Here is a 25,349-nt window from a genome sequence, read left to right as displayed (position 1 = left end):
CTACCTTAGGCATGAAAGCCAACTAGGTGATTATGGACCAATTGTCGGGAGACTGGGAGTTCTAGTCCTGCCTTAGGCATGAAAGCCAACTAGGTGATTATGGACCAATTGACGGGAGACTGGGAGTTCTAGTCCTGCCTTAGGCATGAAAATCGACTGGGTGACTTTGGGACAGTCACTCTCTCTCTTGGCCCAATCAAGCTCACAAGGTTGTTATTGTGGAGAAAATAGGAGGAGGAAGGAATATTAGGTATGTTCTCAGTCTTGAGTTATTTATAAACAGAATGAAGGTGGGATATAAAATAAATCAGTCAATAAAATAAATAAAATAAACAGCAATGGAAGACAGCCGTTACTCTCTTCTTACCAGCCTAGATTTCTCCTTGCTGGGAAATGGTTGATGGTGAACATCCTTCCAGGTACCACACATACCATTTTGCCTCCTGGAGATCCTACCCCATTTTTCAGCTCCATGTTTGTTTAGAGAAGTGGGATTGGTAACAAATCATTAACACTCTTCCCCAGAGACTCCAGGCCAATGCCAGCATCTGAAGTCAGAGCGATGACTGCTCTCAAGTGAGATTCTTCCCATGGAGAATAAAGCCTATGGAAGTGAAGCTTTCTTCAGACAGCTGGGGAGAAATCAAAGGATATATTGGCAGAGCTAGGAATATATTTCCTCTCTTTTTGCTCCTAAGAAAATGAGGATGTAACAGTTAAGTAGAGAGCTATAGTTCAGATTCACCGGAGCAGAACATATAAACAAGTCCGATGCCTGAGCAAAGACATCCATATAGGCGCGGGCTGGGGTTCCTGTTTAATGCATGAGGAGGGGGCTTGGCGTAATTCACAATTAAGGCTCAGCCAACAAGCTTTCATGTTTCCTGTTGTGCTCCCTCAACTTTGCGGTGGCACATCAACGGCTCCACCAGCTTGCCTGGGACGGCCTGTGGGGAAAGGCAGGATTTGTGTATTAGTCAGGAGTTTATGAATTATGCAGCTGCTGTTGGGAAACCAAACGGAGCTGGCTGCTGCAACCAGCCAGCCAGTTCCAGAAACAGAAAGACCAAAAAAAAAAAAGATTGCATCGTATTTATTTTGGTGTGTTATTAATTTGCTAGGAAAACGCACAAGCCCGTGCTTGTGTTTGAGAAGGAAGGAAGAGGTAAAGCTGAGGACGAAGGGAGATTATCCCCTCCCCTGACTCTTTGGAAAACCTTTCAAAATAATTGGAGATATTGGGAGGTCTATGGAAGCAAGGGAGTGCTTAAAAGCGCGCGCGCGCACACACACACACACACACACACAAAAAAAATATAAACATATCCTCTCTGAACTGGTATTCAGGGGAACAAAATTCCAGAAAAGTTTGGATTGATAGAATATTTGTAGCTCAGGGTTAACACCAGACCACCAGTTAAGAAGTAGACAATACTTCAATCAAGGAATTACCAACTCAGAGAAAAAAACAAGAACCACACCAACATTGATAGGGCAAGCCACTTACATATAAATAGAGAGCAAATCCCACTCCCTTCTAGTACTTAGATGTTACTTAGTTGGATCATGAAATGTCTGTAAGAAAACAGCCAAGCGCAGAGAGCACCAAAGACTCTTCCTCCTCCTCCTCCTCCTCCTCCTCCTCCTCCTCCTCCTCCTCCTCCTCCTCCTCCTCCTCCTCCTCCTCCTCCTCCTCCTCCTCCTCCTCCTTCTCTCAGCAAACCCCACTGCCTTGTAGCATTGATGATGTTACCTACTTCGGTCATGAAATGTCCGCAAGACAACTACAAAGCTCAGAGTTCATCAAAGACCTCAAAGTTTGGATTTAACAGCCAGAAATTAATCTTTGGTCTTCTGAGCTGAGAGTCATCCTGTGATACTACTAGCGGTGAGGAGAATGGAGACTTGGGTCTATTCAAAATAAGAATGTCTTTTCCCAGCAGGCAGTTAATGGATGGGATTCCTGCCGCAGAATGTGGAGATGGCCCTCAGTTTGGTTGGTTTTAAGACAAGAAGTATGGTTAGCAATGCCCAGGAGTCAGGATGGCCATGCAACATACACCCAGACTTTCCTTCCTTTGGTGTTATTGTTGACAAACAAACAAAGGCTGTTTTACTCTTAATTTTTCCAGCTTTGCTTTGAGCTCCTGGGGATTGAAACATGAAACCTTCAGACACTTAGCTCCTCTCTCTCTCTCTCTCTCTCTCTCTCTCTCTCTCTCTCTCTCTCTCTCTCTCTCTCTCTCTCTCTCTCTCTCTCTCTCTCGCCTGTCCACCATCACTCAAACCTGACTTTCTGTTCTCTCCAGAGCTGCTGCTGTGCAGCAACCAGCGCCAGCCCCGTTCATCGGCAGGGCATCCCATCCTGGCCACCACGTAGCTTAAGCTTGAAAAGAACTCTCTGCCTTCCTCCTTCCCCTGCTAGCCACCCTGCTTGGCCAATCTGGCAGCAGATGGCTGTAGAACAGCTGGCCCTGGAAAAGTCCTTCCTGGGATGGGAAGGTCCAGCTGCGAGCCGTCTGCCTTCTTCCAGGCTCATCTGTTCTCCTGCACAGCTGGAGCCGAAGGCTGATAAGGCTGGAAATTTTAAAGCACAATTTGCTTCTCCGGGCCAAGAGGGATTCCTAGGGAGGAAAATCTATTTTTGTCAGGCAGAATCAATCTTGTGGGATGCCTGGAAGACGGGGTTTCAGAAGCGGGAGGAGAAAAATGACTGAATCTTTTGCTGATGGAGAAGCCAATTTTCTTTCTTTCTTTCTTTCTTTCTTTCTTTCTTTCTTTCTTTCTTTCTTTCTTTCTTTCTTTCTTTCTTTCTTTCTTTCTTTCTCTCCTTCTCTCTCTCTCCATCCTTCCTTCCTCTTTCTTTCTTTCTTTCTTTCTTTCTTTCTTTCTTTCTTTCTTTCTTTCCTTCCTTCCTTCCTTCCTTCTTTCCTTTCTCTGTCTTTCCTTCCTTCCTTCCTTCCTTCCTTCCTTCCTTCCTTCCTTCCTTCCTTCCTTCCTTCCTTCCTTCCTTCCTTCCTTTCTTTCTCTCCTTCTCTCTCTCTTTCTTTCTCTCTTTCCTTCCTTCCTTTCTCTCCCTCCCTCCCTCCCTCTATCCCCCTTCCTTCCTTCCTTCCTTCCTTCCTTCCTTCTCTCCTCTCTCTTTCTTTCTTTCTCTCCTTCTCTCTCTCTTTCTTCCTCTCCTTCCTTCCTTCCTTCCTCTTTCTTTCTTTCTTTCTTTCTTTCTTTCTTTCTTTCTTTCTTTCTTTCTTTCTCTGTCCTTCCTTCCTTCCTTCCTTCCTTCCTTCCTTCCTTCCTTCCTTCCTTCCTTCCTTCCTTCCTTCCTTCCTTCCTTCCTTCCTTCCTTCCTCTCCTTCTCTCTCTCTGTCTCTCTTTCTTTCTTTTTCTTCTGTCTCTCTCTCTCTCTCTCTCTCTCTCTCTCTCTCTCTCTCACACACACACACACACACACACACACACACACTCCATCTCCTCCCTCCCTCTCTCTCACATATACACAGACACACACACCTGGGGAAATTAGGTAGAGTAGTCCTCGACTTACAACAATTGAATTTTTGTCACTAAGTGAAACGTTGAAGTGAATTTTGCCCTATTTGATGACTTTTAATACCACAAGGGAATCATGGCAGTTTCTAAGTCCGTAATATGGTTGTTAAATGAATCTTGTTTTCCCATTGACTTTGCTTGACAGAAGGTCACAAAAGGGGATCAGGTGACCCCTGGACATGACCACCATCATAAATCTGAGTCAGTTGCCAAGCATCCGAATGTAAATCACGTGACCCTGGGGATGCTGCAATGGTCATAAGTGTGAAAAATGGTCATAGGTCACTTCTTTCAGTGCTGTTGTAACTTTGAACGGTCACTAAATGAACTGTTGTATTGTAAAGCACTTTACAGTACTTCACCGGAGCTGTAAAGTATCTCTAATTTTAACAAATGGCCTTTCTATTTTGGGTCTTGCTAGCTGAACACATTATCCCTGTGGGATAAAAATGGCACTTTAAAAAGGTCCATTTGGATCCAGCCTAATATTATATCAACAGCTATTTTTCTCCTAGTTTCAGCAAGAGTTAGTATCTATCTCAGGGGTCCCCAATCCCTGGTCCATGGACTGGTACTGGGCCGTGGCATGCCAGCAACCGGTCCACACACACAAGCAAAGCCCCATCTGTGAGATGCAGGCTGCACACAAAACCACGCACTCTCCAGTCTGTGGAAAAACCTCTCTCCATGGAACCGGTCCCTGGTGCCCAAAAGATTGGGGACTTCTGATCTAGCTGATCATCTCTGGAGGCTGAGAGAATTAACTCTGTTTAAACAGGGGTTCTCAACCTTGGCAACTTTAAGACTTGTGGACTTCAACTCCCAGAATTCCTCAGCCAGCTTTGTTCCTAACTTACAACTGCAGTGATTCCCTTAACAACTGCGGCAAGAAAAGTTGCAAAATGGGTCAAAGCTCACTTAACAAATGTCTTGCTTAGCAACATAAATTTGGGACTCAGTCTTGGTTGGTAAGTCAAGTACTCCCTGTATTTCTCTTCCAGCTTCTTCTCTGCTGATTGCTCAGCCCTTTGGTGCCTTTTCTACTTAACAACACAGCGACAGCCCTGGAAACAGTTGACATTTTTTGAGGGGGGCAATCAGATTTCTTAAATGGAGGCTGGTGAAGGCAACCTACACCCATCACCCATGGAATGTGTTTGTCACACGGAACTGCTGGAGAGAAGAGACTGGTGACACATCCAGTGCCACCATCAAAGGACTGCTTGTGTGAGAGCAAAACTCTTTTTGCTGCTACCTGGGGCACCATCCTCGGGCCTTTCTAATTGCTCCTGGGGAGGAGAGAAGCAGACAAGGGGTGGTGGTGGGGGAGCTTAGCTACTGTTTTCAGCTTGTTAGCCACGACTGGTGTGCACAGCGGCGGAACCGGCCGTTGACGACAAATTGTCATGCCTGCTTGTCGAAAGGAACGAGGTGGCTGTCACTATTCTCAGTTAGCAGATGTTTGATCCACCGGAGAATTTCAGACAAGAGCAGCCTAGGATGGAAAAGAAAATGGCTTGCACTGGCAGAACACCCGTGTCTTGTGAAAAAAAAGATTCTCTCTGTGGGCCTTGAGAGAGCGTAAACTTAGACTTGATGAAATTGGGAGAAGGTATGACCCTCCCTGCAGCTTTAGCTCGGAGGACTGATTCCACCCCCTTTTGGCAAGGTGGGATGGAAGTGGCTTTGCTAGATTTTAAGAAACGGGGGCAGCTTTTTCTATTCTGTAGCTTTATTCTGCCCTGTCTTGTAACATAGCTCCGGTGTTCTGATTTCAGGTGAAGAGCATATGAAATTGTGCAGAGTTCAGGGATATGCGGTTCGCAGCTTTCGAACCAATCTCTTAAAGTGTGGAGATCTCGGGGGTTTGTAAAAATGTGCAAAGAAAGAACCGCTCATTTAGATGAAAATGATGTTTGTGGGTGGGTTTTGCGGAGGCACAATCTGCTTCAGTATTTGGCACAGAATAAAAGAACAGGAAGGTGATTCTCTGCCTGATCAAATCAGGAAGGCTTATTTTGCAGCATGCAAACACACGCACACTGGGCCCAATGGCCTTCTTCGCCCTGCCGTATAAACGAGACGATAAACAAAGATTCAACTAGAAGGAAAGATGTCCCCGAATGAGGGGCAAGAAACATTTGGTTTCTCTTTTCCTTTTGTGGCTGCATTGCTTATTTCGGCTGCAGCTGAAACCCTCCTTGCAAGGTGATTTGCATTTTGAATCCAAAGGGAACGGCTGCATTTTGGGTGCCTGCAGACCTAAGGCTTAAGCTCTGCTTTGAGAAGTAGCTTCGTGAGCTTGGGAGAGTTTAAGCCCAGGTAATTAAGGATATGATGGTGGGGGGAGTCATGTCTTGGGAATTTCCCCGCCATTGAATTATCCTAGAAGCATCTCTTCTCATCAATAACAACAAAATAATAATTATTAACCATAACAACTACTTGGAAAAGCACAATTGGCATTGACAAAATCACCACCAGTCAATTGCAAAAGGCAGCTTTACTTGGAAAAGCTTACATCCTAGCACAATACCTCTAATGCCACCATACAATGACATCTGCCTATCCTGCTCCTTGGGAAGGACTTGAGAGGTGGATAAAAATACCAAATCCAGTCTAAACAGCTGACTGTGCAACCAGCCATAATAATAATAATAATGAAACAATATTCTCAGCAATTGCTATCTTTTCATGATATCCAAATTATTATTCTTTTATCTATGTCTCATCTCTCATCTCTCTCTCTCTTCTCCATCCTTATGTTCTATCTCCAATCTTCTGTCTTTAGCTCCAGTTTCCTGTCCTACCTTCAATTTTCTATTATATCTGTCTGTCTGTCTGTCTGTCTGTCTGTCTGTCTGTCTGTCTGTCTGTCTGTCTGTCTGTCTATCTATCTATCTATCTATCTATCTATCTATCTATCTATCTATCTAATCTATCATCTATCTATCTTCCACCCATCCATCCTTCACCACTGAACCCATGGAAGATATATTTTATAATGCACATAAATACGAATACCCCTCCCAAGCACAAAGCAAAATCATCATAAGAAGAATTCGGGGACCACTGTAGATGTTTGTGGCTGTTCTGAACCGCACTGTCAGTTTCCCGTTTTCAGTCCTGGGCTGAGAAAGGATGCTGCTGCACCAGCTCCTTCAGGCTTTTATTGGAAAGGCCTCCAACTTTGCGGAGGTATCAGGAGAAGCAAGATGGGAAAATATTGAGGCTGCATTTCATCAACAGAGATATTAAAGTAAACAGCATCTTGCATGACTTGGAGTTTTCTCCTTCCTGGCGTTCACTTTCTCCCAATAAAGGCAAAGGTTAGTCGACATCATACAAGCAGTCGGATGCCCAGACTCCGACTCCCTGGGGCTAATTACGAAACAACATTAGATAAAAGTCAACATATGTTGTAAAAAGCTCCATGCTTCACCGCCTGACAGTTTGTAACAATGTGCTCTTGTAACAGCTGTCAGGCAGCAATGGTGGAAAATGAGTAATATGCTGATTTATGGATATCGGCTCTGCCCTTGCGCTCAGTTCAGCTCCTGCAAGAGGATGGCAGTCTCTTTCAGCTTGGGAGGATGGAAGGGTGGAGGGAGGGGGTTTCTGGGGGCTTTTATGTTGTGGATTTTTAATGCTGTGCACCGCCTGGAGTCCCTGTGTGTGAGTTGGGTGGAGATATAAATCTATTCACTATGAATAAATAAATAAATAAGAGAGTTTGGTCTGGTGATTTAGGTGTTGGCCTAGAAATCAGGAGATGGTGAATTCTAGCCCTACTTTTGGCATGGAAGCTGGCTGGGTGACTTTGGGCCAATCACCAGGAGACTGTGAGTTCTAGTCCTGCCTTAGGCATGGAAGCTGGCTGGGTGACTTTGGGCCAATCACCAGGACAACGTGAGTTCTAGTCCCGCCTTTCAGGCTGCCTTAGGCCTGAAAACTGATTGGGTGACTTAGGCCTGAAAACTGATTGGGTGACTTTGGGCCAATCACCAGAAGACTGTGAGTTCTAATCCTGCCTTAGGCATGAAAACCAGCTGAGTGATTTTTTTTCTTTCCTTTCCTTTTGGACCTTAAATATCCTCATGTCATTGCTTCTACTCACACATAAATGCTTTGCTAAACTACAGTACAAAGTCAAGGATTACAACCAAGATCATCCCAACTGCACCCATACGGAACAAGCAAACTATGTACATAATGGTTAGCTTGTCACCCAAGAGAAAAGGAAATACCTTCCACCCCAAAAATTCAAAGAATGGAAAATTGTGATTGCTGTCAAGAGAAGGAAATTAGAATATTTAGGACACATCATACTGAACAAGGAAAAAAATCAATTATTTCAATTAATTATACTAGGACAGTGGTGGCGAACCTATGGCATGGGTGCCAGAGGCGGCACTCAGAGCCCTCTCTGTGGACACGCGCACCGTCGCTGGGTTTTATAAAACCTTTTCGCTTTAGTCCTCTGCCGCCATGTACAAAAAAAAGGTTCAATCAATCAGTCAATTTCAACTTCTCGCGGGAAAAAAAAAGATCTTGCAAAGTTGGAATTGATTGAACTTTTTAGTCCCACTCAGTCTGCTGTTACCACCGCAGCCACGCCCACCCAATGGGCCACACCCACCCAATGGGCCACACCCACCCAATGGGCCACACCCACCCAATGGGCCACACCCACCTGGCACCCGACGATGCATAAGTGGGTTTTGGGTTGCAGTTTGGGCACTCGGTCTCTAAAAGGTTCACCATCACTGTACTAGGAAAAGTAGGAAGAGAAATAAGGCATGGAAAACATGGCATATCCTGGCTGAAAAATCTGTGGGAATGACAAAAAGAAGAACACGGATGTCGTAACATTATTGGTACTTTGGACCAAGTCGTTCAACCGGTTATTGTGCAAGCTTGTAAAGCCTCACATTCTTCTGGCTGTTGCGGTGAGAGACGCCCTCCGCTAAGCTGCCTGTCTGGATGCAGCTGAGAATTTTCATTGATGAGAGTGCAAAGGGACTTTGCAACTTGTTTCCTGAAAAAGTTTCATATTCAGCTCATTTTGCCTTTTCTTCCAGATTGAAAGAGACACAGCCTTACAGGGTTTTTTTTAACATGCTATTTTTAACCAGCCTTCTCTCTGTTACACAGGCTGCTATAGGTTACTGAACTAAAATTTACCTAACCCATATGCTGCAGAAAGAAAGAAGAGAAAGCTTAATTGGCATTTTTTTTTTTGGTGGGGGGTGCGAGTGAATCTAAACTTACTCGCATTCTTTTGCCATTTAGTGCTTCTATTTTTATTTTCAAACCTCATGTTGTCGGAGAAGCAACTTTTAATGGAGTTGTCGGTGCAAATGAGTTGAACTCAACAGGAAGAAGAGGTCTCAGAGTTGAGCCTGACCATATATCCCAAAGGTTCATATTTTCCCCAAAAGGCAACTGGAGTTTGAAAATGTTTTGCTTTTCATTCAGGAAGCTTCTTCAGTTTGGTTTTCAAAGAAAACAACAATGACAAGAAAGTCCTGTTGTGTTTTGGAAAAAAAAAGCACCTTTGGGACAACCATGACCTGGACAATTGAGAATCACCATAGACAGCTTGACCATGTGATTTAACAGAGACATCTGGGTGGGTTTCTCGGCCACAACATGGAACCCATTTGGCATTATCTTCTTCCAGTTTTTTTTTGAAGGGAGGACCTTCTACTCTAGCCTCAACTGTTTGGTTTCTGAGTGGTCTCCCATCCAAGTATTAATTGAGACAGCCTATGCTTAGCTTTTTGAAATCAGTGAAGGTTGATTAAGTGTTACTGCTTGCTTTTAGTCAATATTAATAGAGGGGCTAGCAGCTTGGCACAACTGCTACTTGACAATCATTAGCTGATCATCCAGATGCCAACCCAGAAGCCAGAGAAATGCATGCAAAAGGTAATAATTATAAAACATATACTCTAGGGAAAGGATGAGAAAGATCTTTGGGATGTTCTTACAATTTAGCAATATGCTCATCCTACATACTTATAAATAATTGGGGCTACATGGTAGTCTAGAGAGATAATACACTCAAATATTTCGAGAGATCACTAGTGATCTCCTCCCAGTGGAAACCACACCCAGGAAAGTAAGAAATATATCCGTGGATATTTCTATTTATGACCAAATGGAGCCAGTCCTCTTAAGAATATATAGGCAATTAGATATACCAATTTTATTTCCGTCTTTAGCTCAGCCCTTTTGCAAAACTGAACTGTCAGGAAAAGCTGCATATCAAATCAGTGGAATGACAGGAGCCTGATCAAAAATACAAAAAGGTATTAGGTAGACAAATAGAGGCACAAATGCATGGCGCTCCAAAGCAAAGGGCCCTATTTGAAATGTTCCTTTGGGGGTATCATCTCTCTCATCCTCCCCTCCCCTCCTTTGACCTCTCTTTCAAACCAGTGGTCCCCTCTGTCTAGAACAGTGGTAGGCAACCTCTGCTCTTTTATGACTCATGGAATTCTGGGAGTTGAAGTCCACAAGTCATAAAAGAGCCAAGGTTGCCTACCCTTGGTCTAGAACAGTGGTTCTCAACCTTTTTAATGCCGTGACCCCCAACCAGTCATAAATCGAGGATTACTCAACCAGTCGTAAGTCGAGGACTACTCAACTGGTGCAGCACCGTTTGCAGAATGGGACTTTTGGTGGGCTCAGCAGGGCAGAGACAGCCTGGACAATTCCTATTGGCTTTTGAAAGCCAATAGAATTAGACTCTATTCAAGAGAGTCTATTCTATTGGCTTTCAAAAGCCAATAGAATAAAAGGGAGTAGCACAGCTAAGGAAAAGGGGGAAAAAATGGCGGACTGCGTTGTTTGGCGACCCCTGTGAAATGGCCGTTCAACCCCAAATGGGGTCCTGACCCACAGGGTGAGAACCACTGGTCTAGAATGTGGACCTTGCTGTCTTCAAAATAAATGAACTTTGTCTTTCAGATGCAGATGGACTAGACATTTGTGTAGAGTGTATCTTTGAGAAATATGGGAACCAGGGCTTGAAAATAGTATCCACATAGCATTTTGGGACACTAGAAGTCCTTTGCAGTTCCAGTTTCATGAACCACAAGAAACGTACTCTAAAAATAGATGAAATGGGACAGTGGACTCAAGTGATAAGAGTCGGAGATGTCCTACATTCATACAGATGTTACCCTATTAACTACTGAATCTTTAAGAGCTTCTCATTATCCAAAGGTGTGTGCACTACCATAGAAAACATCAGTGTTAAAGTGAAAAACATCTAGCTTAGTCCCATCAACGTTAAATTTCAGCAGCCAACACTGCATTGTGCTCTTAAAATGGGTTATATAGTAGTTAAAATGGGTTATACAGTAGTTCAAGGAGAGGGGAAAAAAATCCATAAAGCAGTGTGTGCTTTAGGAGATGACACATTTTTATAATCTTGCAATAAGACCAAGCACTCACCTCTATTTTAGACCCTTCTTCCATTCCAAGCTTTTCCTCCCAAAAAGGACCTCTATTGCCCAAAGAACAGCAAGCTTTTTTTCACCAAAAGACAAAGAGAAGAAGGCCAGTCGGTCAGAAAAAGAATAAAATAAAAGAATTCCTGGATAATGGTGGGCATTTCAGCCCACTGGCCTGGTCTTCACAATACTTGAGTTAAAAGTTGATAATTGAGAATTGATTCAGTTATATAAGCTTCTTCTTGCAACAGTGGTAGAATCGGTCATTAACTTACTTGCTACATTACATCAGGTCATGCTTGAATTATATGTAAGCTACAGTCGGCTATGTTTCTACAACATGCTGAGCTGGTGCTAGGTTTATGCACTATGTTCAGCCTAAAGTAGGGGTGTCAAACTGCTGGTTCATGGGCCGGATGCATCATAGCAAAACCACGCCCACCCCATTGCTGGCAATGGCAAAAAAGTTGCGATAATACGTTGTGACACATCACGTGATGTTGCGAGTTTGATACCCCTGGTCTAAAGCAGTGTTCCCCAACCTTAGCCATTTTAAGATGTGTGGACTTTAGCTCCCAGCATTGCTGACTGGAGTCTTCTGGGAGTTGCAGTCCACACATCTTAAAATGGCTAAGGTTGGGGGGCACTAGCCTAAAGCAAACCACATCGCTTAAGGCAGTTTTGAAAACTGTCAGCATCCTGGACTTTGGTGAGCCTGAGATGCGCTGAACAACATTCTATCAACAGGATTGCTGTTTCTTTACAAAATAATACTACTCACCCTCAATTGCTAACTCAATGATTTTTATTTTTTTAGACATAGTACATATCTTTGAAAGCTTGGAATATATCTAAGCAATAGATTGATCGAACCTTCATTTTTTTTCATAGATACAGGAAAAAAGAAAAGGAAAGACAAAAATAGAAGATATTCACATTGTAATTTGTTTCAATAATAATGATGGTGATAATAAATGTTTGCCAATCCTTGGGCTGTTTTCCCTTTCTTAGTAAATGAATATAATAGCACTTCCATATACATATTCATTATTTACTAACTTGCTTCCAATTCAGTTAACTTGGTGTCTTTGTTGGATAATGTTGAGATTCTATGTAAATATTTAATCACATCAGTTTATCATGTTCTATTGTATTCTTTTTCTAAACATCGCTTCTCAATTCCCCCAACTCAGAATTCTATTCCTGGCTACATTCTCTTCTCCTTTTCAACCTTCATGGCTGTTTTTCACTTGTAAAGATTTTCTATTTATTTACAGGGAATTTTGGCTGAAAATAGCTTTTAAGTCTGAAGACAAGACTTTGGGGCCTAGCACTTTCTGATCAGGATAGCATTAAGTGGACAAACCACAGGGAATCTTCATCTGACATGGGATTTTGGTATAACTCTCTTCATTTGCTATCAAGCTTTGATAGCCCTCATTGCCTCTTTTATTCCAGACCAAAGGCATTTGCACTACCTCATTTTCTAAATGTGCTCCCTTGCATGAATGACCCACTGTACATAGACAAGTGGACACAACTTAACAGCCCCTCAGCCTGCTGTTTCTGTTGCTGGTTCTGGCAGACTGTCTACTGCAGTTCTGTTTCATTTGCCTAACAATATGCCACCTGTGTCAACGCTGCAAATACTGTATATTCTTGCTTTGACAATATGCAGAACTGTCTGATATTTTTAGAGTTAATGCAGAGCAGAAGAGGGTGGGGGGAAAAGCCAGGGAAAGAGAGAGGAAGGAAACCTTTGACCTTCACACTGATTGGATAATGTGATATATGACTGCTAATTTAGGGAGGGAACCTGCTGATAATTTAATTGCTTGGGGGAGGAGAATTTAGATCTTGGCATACCTCCATTATGCCTGTGCCGACATTTTGTAACAATAAATGACTTTTAGGAAAATCAATGCCTGGAAGTTCTTTGAAGTGTTTCATTAGCTGGAACCGTAACAACCTGCTCCTGCAAGTGTGGAATTAAAATTAGTCAACAGATAAATATTCTTCCTGGTAAAGCACTCATTCCTGTCAATGAAACCAGGTTAGTAGAATCTACGGTTATAAAGTTAGCAGGAGACCAGCAATGAGATGTTCAGACAAGGTGGGGTTTTTATTCATTGCTTGAACTATTAATCTCACCTTGTCTCTATTCTCTTCTGTTGTCCGTTCTCACAATAATTTGCATTCTGTGGCCTTGATCTCTGTGTGTGCATGTATAGATTGCCACAAGATCCTTCCCTCCTTTATTTTTGTTGTGTGCATGTATAGATTGCCACAAGATCCTTCCCTACCTTTATTTTTGTTGTTGTTGTTTGTCTACAAACTTCAAGTCTGTTGATAGAACCATCTAATTGTGACTAATGATGTTTTATCAACAATGCTCATCCTGTAAAACACTGAATTCACAGAATGAAAGAAACCATGCAGAGATAAGGTGACACAATGGCCCCATTCCCACAGTACATTTAACTGATCAGTGACAGGGTAGTATGTTCTGGGGAGGATGTTGTTTGTTGTGGAGACCCTAAAAGGAGTTAATGCATCCAGATCTTTCAACTAACTCCATCCAGTCAATCAAGTTATTGGAACACGTGAATTCAAGCAATTGACTCAGTAATGGGATTCAGCCAGTTCGCACCAGTTTGGCAGAACTGGTAGCTAATTTTTTGTTGCCCAGGCCGAGAATGGACTTCCGGAAGTGGCATCCACACAGAGAACTGGTTGTTCACATATTTGAATCCCACCATTGAATTGACTCATAGGGTCATGCCAAATCCTTCAAGAAATAAAGGTGCAGAAAGCAAGGAATAAGCAATAACTATTTGTGAACATCTGGCAGCAGAGACTACATGGTTATTTACAACATTAAAACTAATTCCATCCCAAATGAAGGTGAACATACATATTCCAGGATAATGTTGCAGGATCCAATCTGGGTCGGTTGCCAGGACCAGAGCTTTAGTCAGCCCAAGCTTTCAGACTTGTGCTGGAGCCCATCTTCAAGGAACTTCTCTCTAGCAGAGCGGGGGAATATCTAAACACTAATTTGGCATACTGAATCTTCTGAGGAACAAAGCTGGAAGAAGAACACTTGCAAAGGGAAGTTAATTTGTGACCTAAGATGGACTGGATGAAATAAAATTTCCTAACATTGATTGATTCCAGTGATGAAGCCGTATCTACTGCTGCTTATCTGATCAGTGGAGAAGAGGCGGGTGATGCCATGGAGACTTCCATGATTCAAATCTGAGAGTTGATGAAATATAAGGAACACCAGAAGCAAGTGGGACTCTCTCCTTTAGAGGGTGATTTTTGACCCAGTTAATGTGATACTGGGCAATAGAAGAAGGGGACGACAGAGAATGAGGTGGCTGGATGGAGTCACTGAAGCAGTAGGCATGAACTTAAATGGACTCCAGAAGATGGTAGAAGACAGGAAGACCTGGAGGAACGTTGTCCATGGGGTCACGATGGGTCGGACATGACTTCACAATTAACAATAACAAATGTGATACTGTGCAACCAGAGAACGGAGATTTGATTGTAGTAATGGCTGAAATGTGTCAGGGTTAGTTGCACTCTCACAAATGCAATACACAAGGACTGGATTTGGATGAGAAGAAATAACACTTGGCTTGTACATTTGGGGTGACTTAAAAACCCTAGCAAACGTGGACTTCTGCTCTACTCTTTGAGAATTTCTCTGTTCCCTAGAGAAATGTAAATTAAATAATCCACCCAATGAATCTGCCCCCAAACGTAAAATACCCAAGATGTCTGAGCCCTTCTTTTTTTTCTTTCACATAGCTTTGTGTGACCCTGTCACCACCACCTTATTTTGCTTTCCAATTTTCTCTTTCAAATGCCCTTCCAAGATTTAAACAGAGGCTCAAGATGGCAGAAATTAAATCACAACTTCAATTTGTGGCTCCATTCTTATAAAAGCCCCTGACAGAAATCTAAATAGTGTTCCAGCATCCATGTTTCCAATCAAATCTCCACTCTAATCAATTCATTGTCAATTATGCCCTTACCCAAAGCTATATTTAAACCTTAATGATCTCTTTATTTCTAGTTATTAAGGTATCACCAGGGACATTTGCTGTGCAAACACCTTGCAGTTCATTTCTATTTTGTATTTTTTCTGGCCCCCCGAGAAGCACAAGCTTTGTGCCTGGTGCCCTTTTATTGTTTCTCTTATTACCATATTTTATCAGCCCTTGGCTCTGTAAAAGGCTCAATTGTTTTTCTTCTCTGACCAGTAGCTAATGGTATTTTCTGGATATTTTAGTAAAAAAGGCAGGCTTCAAACAGGGTAATGAATCATTTAGCTAGTCTGTTGCTAAGGCAGGTCAATTCTTATCAGTGAAGTGTGGCCTGAAGTGATGGCCGGTGTTCCTCTTTTGTTCTGAAGAATCACCATCCTTCTGACATTTGACAATAGCGAAACTTGACAATTGCCTCATGTGCATCACATGACACCAGGCAAAACAAAAGACTTTCCATTAAAAAAAAAATCAATTCCGCAGTCTACCCCTCTCCAAAATAGAGATGTTCCAAGCTGTGTTTAAGAAAAGCAGATTGTTCATTGTTGGTGTGCAATAGAATTGGGGCAAATTCTTTACTTTGAAAAGGCAGATTTCCCCAACATAAGAAAAATCTGTGTGTCCTCTGGGTTCAGATGCACATTCACTCCTGTGGGGGTTCCTTCCCTACCCTCTGCCAGCTCACAAAATCTAGTTCGGGGTCTGGAATTCAGTTGAGAATTTGGGATCCTTAGCTACAAATAGTAAAGTTGTGGTTATCAGAGTTCCCCCCCCCCCTCAGTTTTGTTCAATCATGTCTGATTCTTGGAGATTGCCTGGGCAAGGACATACAGCCTAGCCTCTAAGTCATGCCATGGGTTGCCTAACTGAAATTTATTGAATGAGCCATCATGGGTTGGATGTAATGTCTAGGGAGATTCTCAATCATCCAGGTCATGGTTGTCCCAAAGGTGCTTTTTCCAAAAAGGAGCTGGACGTTGTTGGTTGTTTTCTTTGAAAATGTTTCACTTCTCATCCATGAAGCTTTAGCAGAACTGAAGAAGCTTCTTGGATGAGAAGCAGAAGGTTTTCAAAGAAAAGTCCAATTGCCTTTTGGAAAAAGCACATTTGGGACACTCTGCATTGGGTTTAACCAACATACAAAGCCAGAATCAAACTACACCAGGGATAGCTCTGAAGTGTGATTCCAGACACATGTAGATCAAACCAATGTCCTTAAATTTCACTTGACTGTGGAATCTCTTGTGCTCTCTGAGCTTTATTGTTTTCTTGCAGATGTTTCATTACACAACTAGATAACATCATCAGCACCTAGTTGGATAAAGAAACATCTGCAAGAAAACAAACCAGTTCAGACAGCACCAAGGATCCCACAGTATGTATGGCTTGAACACTACAGTCAGTAAATATTAAGATCATGTTGTTCTTTTTCTCCATGTTGCTCTTTTTCTTGGAGAACTATGCAAGCCAAAAAAGTCACTTTTATTGGTTTGTAAGTAACTTAGGGCAGCCTTCTTCCTCCTCATTTTTTCCTTACAACAACAACCCTGTTGTGGTGGGTTGGGGTGAGAGAGAGTGACTGGCCCAAAGTCATCCAGTTGGCTTTCATGCCTAAGGTAGAACTAGAACTCACCATCTCCTAGTTTCTAGCCTGTAGTATTGCTGATAGTATTTGCCTATAGTATCCCAACAATATGACCAATTGAGTGGGTTTAGTTTAACCCTATGCACAATTGGTCTGTTTTAGGTTCAATTTAAACCTTGGGGGGGGGGAATAAATTGATTGGGTTAATTTATTTATTTGGCAAGTTTCCATCATATATTAGCCCCCACCCCTGCCCCATTGACTCATTTAAGCATTTTGTGGGAAGAGGGCCAATATTTGAGGGAAAAAGTTGTGAGCGAGCAAATCTCCTTTTTCTGTGTGAAAAGATGGAAGTTTTCATCAATTAGCCAGCAGATTTCAGCAGGGCTAAAACATCCCTTTTTGCAAGAATTAAAGTCCTCGGCATTCTGTCAATTATGTTCTCTGAATCTGGTGCTGTAATTAAATGCCAGCTGACAGTAAATATCAAACTGCTCATGAGCTGTTGTGAAGTATAGACAAGTGGATTCTCTGTGATTGCTTTGGGTAATCTGCTCTTTAAACTTTAAGGCCAATTAAATGCACAAAGGTGGTGGCTGACCCTATTCCTTCCTGAACAAAGGTGTCAAGTGGAAATGAACCAGCAATTGTGCAGCTCCCTCAGGCAGAGGGACTCCTTAGCAAAAGCAACAGAATGCTTTTCTTGGCCTATTTGCCTTCAGACATCATTTCCATGCCTCTTAGTGGTGTTAAGTTTTGAAGCACGGTTTTGCTGGTGTGACAAATATTGCTTCTCAGCTTGCCAATGAACTTGAGGGGAGAGGTTTGGAATGCAGATTTCAGAAATTAAGAAGCCAGACCATGAGACTCAAGGACATCACACCAGATGTCTGGCCAGACTCAGACATTCTTTCTCATAACAATATTTTTCCACTTGACTGGGCAACGTGACCTGACCCAGAGAGAGGAGGGAGAATTTAATGCTTTTACTATATGGGTTTGGGAGAGGTCTTGCCAGAGCTGGTTTTGCTTTCATTTGTGCCAAAGTGATGTACTCAATAAAGTTTTACATTAAGAGATTGGAATGTCTTGAAGATGTTTGCTTTGTTGGGTTCATCAGTTCGGAACTTTGACAAGTGGGTTCTTAACGGTCTATCCTTATTGTTTGCCTTGACTTGTATATTCTACTTTGACTTACAACAGTTTATTTAGTGACAATTCAAAATTACAACGGCACTGAGAAAAGTGACCTATGACCGTTTTTCACACTTAAGGATCGTTGCAGCATTCCCATGGTCATATGATCAAAATTCAGATGCATGACAACTGACTCACATTTATGATGGTTGCAGTGTCCTGGGATCATGTGATCCCCTTTTATGATCTTCTGACAGGCAAAGTCAATGGGGAAGCCAGATTCACTTAACAACTGTGTTTCTAACTCAACAACTACAGCAATCCACTTAACAACTGTGGCACAAAAGGTTGTAAAATGGGGCAAAGCTCACTTAACAAATGGTTCACTTAGCAACAAAAATTTGGAGCTCGACTGTGGTCATAAGCTGAGGACTATCTGTACTACTCAATTTTGTGGTTCTAAGTGATTTACGATGATCCAGGTTTGGTCCAGTGTAATCTATCAAGTCTTTAAAACCTAGCACCATTTTATTTATTTATTTTTTAAAAAAACCAAGAAAATCCCTTTTTAAATCCTCTAAAAAATACCGCTGTTAAACCCCTTCTTAATTTGTAACAGACTGGAGGCCAGTCAGATCCAAGGCAAAATTCTTCCATAGTATATGGTGCAGAGAGAGATTAATTTACAATCAGATCTGGTGATTCTTTTTTTTTTTTTGGTAAAAGCTTTTATTGGTTTTTTCCCCACCCCCATACATTCAGTAATAATTTTTCAACCAACGTGCTGTCTGAGTTTACATTCATTAATACATATTTAATTCCTAATCCTTCATTCTTTTCTCTAGCCGTCGATAAAACAAGTCCCAAGTTTGATAATATTCCTTTTCTTCTTTTTCTTTCAGTCTCATAGTCAGTCTGTCCATCTCTGCGCATTCTAGTATGTTTTTTATTATTTCTTCATCTGATGGTATTCCTTTATTTTTCCAGTATTGCGCAAATATAATTCTTGCCACTGTTGTGACATGCAAAATCAAATATAAGCTTTGTTTGTTAGTCTTTTCTGGCATTATACCTAATAAAAAAAGTACAGGTTTAAAATCTACATGTTCTCCCAACATCTTTTCTAGCCAGGTATGTATCTTTTTCCAATAACTCTTTACTTTGTCACACGTCCACCAAACATGATAATACATGCCTGACTTATGTTTACATTTCCAACATCTATCAGACATGTTTTTAAACATTTTTGCTAATCTTGCTGGTGGCAAGTGCCATCTATAGAACATTTTATATAAATTTTCTTTGTAGGAAGTTGACATTGTCAGTTTGTAATTTCTTTCCCATAGATTTTGCCATTTTTCTAATTCTATATTATATCCAAATTTTTTCGCCTATCTTATCATTGTTTCTTTAACTTGTTCGCTTTCCATTTTCAAAGTTAATAGAAAATTATACATTTTCTTAATTAGTTTCTCATCAGAAGTTAACAATGTCTTATCAAACACAGTTTGTTCCCATTTTAACTCTCTTTTGGACCGAGCTTGATAAAGCTGTTTCTAAATCAGAGTGGAGCTGAAGTCATTTAATGCTTTGCTCAATTATGAATAGGTGGCAGGCTGCCTCTGACGGGGTCCCTGAGCAAGTTGAAACCATTTGCATGGCTCTAAGGGTGAACCCCACAGAGCAAAACTGGCCATTATGAAGCAACAGGAAGTATATACTTGGTCTCCTTGAAACCTGCCACCAGCTTTGCTGCATGGCATCTGGTTTTTGGGCCACATATCAGCTTCTCTCTGGTTGATCCTTTCAATGGTGGGATTCAGCTGGTTTGCACCAGTTCGGCAGAACCGGTAGCTAATTTTTTGTTGCCCAGGCCCAGAATGGACTTCCAGAAGTGGCATCCACACAGAGAACTGGTTCTTCACATATTTGAATCCCACCACTGGATCCTTCCCTTCCCCAGCTATCTTGCAAGGCTAACAGTGAAGATCCTGCCCTGAAAACATTCCTACAGTGGTTGACTTCAGCAACTTCTCCCCACTAAATCATGCCAGAGTATTTGCACCTAATATTTTGGTGTCCTTCACCTGTTGGGGGGGGGGAAAGCTTTTTGTTTTTTTGCTTTATGCGTGTAGTCTTCTGGCAAACAGGCCACTCCATTTACAAACCAGTGATGAAGACTTTTGTTGAAGGAAAAGTCTTCATCACCAGGGTGCGTCCGTTTCTCTCTCTCTCTCTCTCTCTCTCTCTCTCTCTGTGTGTGTGTGTGTGTGTGTGTTACCTGTTTGAATTTCACTGTTTCTGTGGTACATTGAGCAATTCTGAACCAAGACATAGCCACTTGTTCTCATTCAGCTCCATCTGCTCCCTATTTAGTAGCCAACAGAACTCTCCAGATGCCAGTCCTTAGAAAGCTCAAATGGCTTCATTTCTGCACAGGAGAATTAGGAGAACTTTGGCAATTACAGACAAAAACTTCCTTCATACAATCTTAAAAGGAGATGTGGGCATGCTCAGGAATCATGGAATCAAGTGACTCGAATGGGGGTGATGAAAAGGACCTGGTAAATTGCCTAGTTGACATTCCAGAGAGTAGAAGCATTTAAATGCGTGTCTGATTTCTATAAATTTTAAAGCTTAAACTAGATGTGTTTGTGCATCTAAATAGCAATCATTGTTAGGTTATTGAACTAGGGGCAAGGAAGACCAGTCCAAGCCTTCTTACTCATGGAAATTCATGGTGTGACCATCACCATCATCACCCCCACCATCATTGGAGAAATTTCTGCTCTTGGCTTTGTTCACACATTAAACCATATCATACAGAGATTTCCCTGGGCTAGCCAATTAGTGAGCCCAATCACTATGACTTATGAACCATGATTTATGGCTTAGTAGATCCTGTGAACCAATCTCGGCTTACTTAATGAATAATTATGCACTATAGCTTAATGTGAGATGAGCTTCTCTTCTTATGCTATTGTACAAATATCAACAAGGCAATGAGATCAAAAGAGCTTTTATGCAACAGAAACAGCAATAATAATGACAATAGCAATAGCATTTAGCAATAGCAATAGCACTTAGACTTATATACTGCTTCACAGTGCTTTACAGCCCCTCTCTAAGTGGTTTACAGAGTCAGAATATTGCTTCCCCAAAATCTGGGTCCTCATTTTACCCACCTTGGAAGAATGGAAGGCTGAGTAAACCCTGAGCTGGTCAGGATTGAACTCCAGGTTGTGGGCAGAGTTTGCCTGCAATATTACATTCTAACCATTGCACTACCAGTGCTACGTGTACATTCTAAGTTTATTATTAAAACTAAAACCATGTTTTATGCAACATTGACTATTCACAAACACTTTCATGAAATTGAATGTGTCACAATGGATGCTTGAAAAATGCATAACATCTTTGGGTCTCTGGTTTTCTATCATTTCCTTTTCAGAGCCAGACATCCACTTGGTAAGAAATGGTAGGAAGTGGGGCCAACAAACCATTCCATGGAAAGCATAGATGGTTTTGCTAATAAGAAATAGAATCTCAAGTTAGGGCAAGGGAGCTGATTCAATTGCCACCAATTCTGCACAATATTGGAGAGGCTTTCTCTATTTCAATTGACTTGTGAGTCTATTCAAAGCCCCCTACAGAAGGCCAGAACTGAAATTTGAATAATGAATTCTGTTTCAAGGCTGAGAACTTCAGAATTCCATCTGTGACAAGTTCTGGAATAATTACAACTGAAGATTGCTTGGTCCCTCTGCCAGAAAGAAAAAAAAAAGCAAGCAAAACAAGAATTGGAATGCCAGCAATTGCAATTAGGGAGATCTTCTGCCTGAATACATTTTGTGAAGATTGGAAGATGAAGAAAGCATGGAAGCAGGACAGTCTGTCATGTGAAGATGCAGAGGGGACAGCAAAACCACCCCAAAGGAGATGGTACTGAAACAAGATGACCTTTTTCTCCATTTGACTTCAGATGTGGGAATGAATGGACGATTGTTCACCAATTTAACCTGGGACTTTTGCACCCTTTAGTAGCAGGCTATGTTCAAACAATGCACTGTTATTACTTGATTAATTGAGTTGATCAAGTTACAATTGCCTGATTTCCCACATCAACCTGTAAAGAGTTGTAACAAAGATCTCAGATATCAGGCAGTCCCAAGCTGTGGGTCATGAATTGTGGATCTTATAGATTTGTTAGTTGAACCATTGTAGTTTCCTTCCAAGCCTATTTAATGTTGACCCATATATCTATTGTGCTTTTTAAAAGTCCGTTAATTATTTTGCTACAAGATTCTTTGCTACAATCCCCACTGTTCCCAAGTGGGATGGCCCTCGGCTGCAGTAGCTGGGCATGATCAACACACCTGGAAGATGAAGGATAATAAGATCTGCAGCTCATCAATATTTGGAGAGTTATAGATCCACCATTAAAATTCAGCATTCTGGCTTGTCCCTGTTCTTTCCTTCCTGTTTGTAATTTTCTAGGATATTGAGCTGTGCTGCTCAAAGGCAATTCCTTGAGCAGCATTGGTTGCTTCCATTCTTACTTCTCAAGATCTAATTGTCTTCTGATTCCCAGTACTGTTTCTTGCAGAAAATGTGTGAGTTTTCCCCAATGTTAATGCTTTGTGTTAGAAGCAAATGTCTTGCTAAAGTTCTCTAAGGAAGAGGCAGATTATTAGGGATGAATATGATAACTACTAGAGATGTGATAACTATAGACATAACCTCCCTATTGCATGTCTGGGGCAGCACAGTGGCTCAGTGGTTAAGAAGCTAGGTTTTTCAGCTGGAAAGCTGACAGCTCAGGTTCAAGACCCGAGCGCCGCAAGATGGGGTGAGCTCCTGTTCTTGCCCCAGCTCCCGCTAACCTAGCAGTTCTAAAGCTTGCAAATGCAAGTAGATAAATAGGTACCACTTCAGTGGAAAGGAACAGCACTCCATGATGTCATGCTGGCCACATGACAGTGGAAATGTCTTCCGACAGTGCTGGCTCAATGGCCTTGAAATGGAGATGAGCATTGCCCCCCATAGCTGGCAATGACTAGCGGAGTAAAATCTGCAGGAACTCCTTTATCTTTACCTTTATTATCTTTCAGCTTCAGAGGCACACTTCCATATTAATTCTTTGCTGTGTTTCTGAGAAGTATGAGGAGTCAGTCTTCAGGTTGCTGGAGAGAAATTTGTAGATGTCATTTCCTTCCTTCCTTCCTTCCTTCCTTCCTTCCTTCCTTCCTTCCTTCCTTCCTTCCTTCCTTCCTTCCTTCCTTCCTTCCTTCCTCTCTTTTTCACAGCTGCTATGTAGCTTTAGAAAGTGTGAGAATCCAGTATTCCATCTCTGAGAACTGCATTGAAAGTGTCTTCTTCTCTGAAGGGACAAAACTTTCTCCACAAAATACAAGGAAAATGTTCCATGAAATTTAGAGGAATCTCTTAGTACGGTTCTCGTCTAAATGCAAATCTCAGTACAGGAGGCCTTCACTCTCATATCCTGTTGGTGTCTGAAGAACCACTCAACCCTCTCTTGCTGTAAATTATACATTGGGTAAATGGACCTACGGTACATCTGATCTAAGAGGGTCTTCATGTACAGAGAAGGTAAAAAATGGCCGTTTCTCCTCCAGCAGCAATCAATCTGCACTAGATGTGGTGCATCCATCTTTCTTTCTTCTTCTTTTTTTTTTAAAGAAATCTTGCACATATCCCTGCCCAGTCTGAATTTTCCAGATTGCTCTGTACTATGTAATCAGAATACTGATAATGGAAACTCCTGATAAATGAGGAGAAAAATACCAAGGGGAATTTTTTCTATACAACAATACTATTATTAAATAGCATTTAGGATCTTCTTAATTGGGACATTACTGGGACTTTGACATCCAATAATAAAGACAATAGGAAATGGCTCTGACACCTCGTTAACACTCAATTAATGCTGCTCTAAAATCCAGCAGTGTTTGGCAATTTAGGCAGTATCAGAACAGCAAATGCGAATATATGTATATTGCATACATACTGATTTTAATATACAATGACACTTTATTTGCCTTTTGATATTCCATTACAATGCAGTGGGAAGGCGGTGACTTCAGTTTGCTTCAGGTAAGTATAGTGAGCACATGTAGAACACAATGAACAGATGTTTAATTTCTACTTGCAATTAAAGTCCACCAAGATACCTGATGTATTAGTTCTCATACCTTATTGCTTGCCTGCCTGCTTTCTTCTCTTCCCTTTCCCACACCTACTGTATTTTACTAAAGTTTCTTGATTATTCCTCAATAGATTCTGTGCTTCAGGCTGGGCATAAACAGATATTTCTCTCTCTCCCTCTGTCTCATCTGATTAATCCTTATTGCTCTTTTTTGTTGCTTTTGTTTTATACCTTTTACTAATGTCATAGAAAACACAAATGAAAATATAGCAAGACAGCTGAATTACGGATACTTTTGGATTGAAGAATAGCAATTCCAGTTTTTCATCAAGAGAGCTGGTTCCTTTGTCTTCTTATTGAAATGTCACCACTCCTGATAACCACTTCTGAGCATCTAAGCCAGCATTTCCGATGTTGCAATTTAAAAATTGCTATACTCATGGAGGACTATATGGAACTACAAAGGTATGGATTTGGGTCAACAGAAATCGAAGAACCAAAAGCCAGCATGGGAATTGCTGAGAATTGTGTGTTGAAGTGCATGTTAAGACGTAGATGGCCATTGAATATTATCTTCTGCGTTATCGTGGGAAAAAATTGCTTGGTTTTGCTATGTGTGGCTGGGGATAAGAGTAGTTTACTCATAACAGTCTCATTGATTCCAATTAATATTGGACCCGTCATGCCTTCAATTTCCATAATCAAAAAGTACAGCGTATATCTCTATCCACTTTTGGGACATGCAAACATTTGTAGATTTTGGATGCATTTGGGATTTTGAAAGCACCAATTCACAGATTGCCTGCTGTAATAGTTACACCAATAGAAACAAATATTTGTAGCTCAGGGTTGAACTGTGGGTTCCATGGTGCTCTCTGAGTTTGGTTGTTTCTTTGCAGACATTTCATTACCAACTAGGTAACATCATCAGTGCTAGAAGGGAATGGTATTTGCAGAGCAGATGAAGAGGAGGAGGGGGAGAAAGAAGAGGACTGTCCTTGGTGCTCTCTGAGCTTGGTGGTTTGCTTGCAGACATTTTATTACCCAGCTAGGTAATATCATCAGTGCTAGTGAGTGTTGCTTGCTCCCTGTTTATATACAGTAGGTCTAAGCTTGGTTGTTTTCTTGCAGACATTTCATTACCCAACCAGGTATTATCATCAATCCTAGAAGGTAGTGGGGTTTGCAGAGGTGAGGAGAAAGAGGAGAATATGAGGTCCTTGGTGCTCTCTGAGCTTGGTGGTTTTCTTGCAGATGTTTCATCATCAGTAGTAGTTAAATCATGGGAGTTACAGTTGGTTGCAAAACAATCACAAGAAGTCAAGCTAGCAAGATTACTCCTTGACAAACTCACTCCCCATACTTATACTCAGTCTACTTTCTCTTCATAT

Source organism: Crotalus tigris, unplaced genomic scaffold (assembly GCF_016545835.1).
Source record: "Crotalus tigris isolate CLP2741 ecotype Arizona unplaced genomic scaffold, ASM1654583v1 scf7180000017631.5181431, whole genome shotgun sequence".
Taxonomy (NCBI): domain Eukaryota; kingdom Metazoa; phylum Chordata; class Lepidosauria; order Squamata; family Viperidae; genus Crotalus; species Crotalus tigris.
This window is presented reverse-complemented; position numbering follows the sequence as displayed.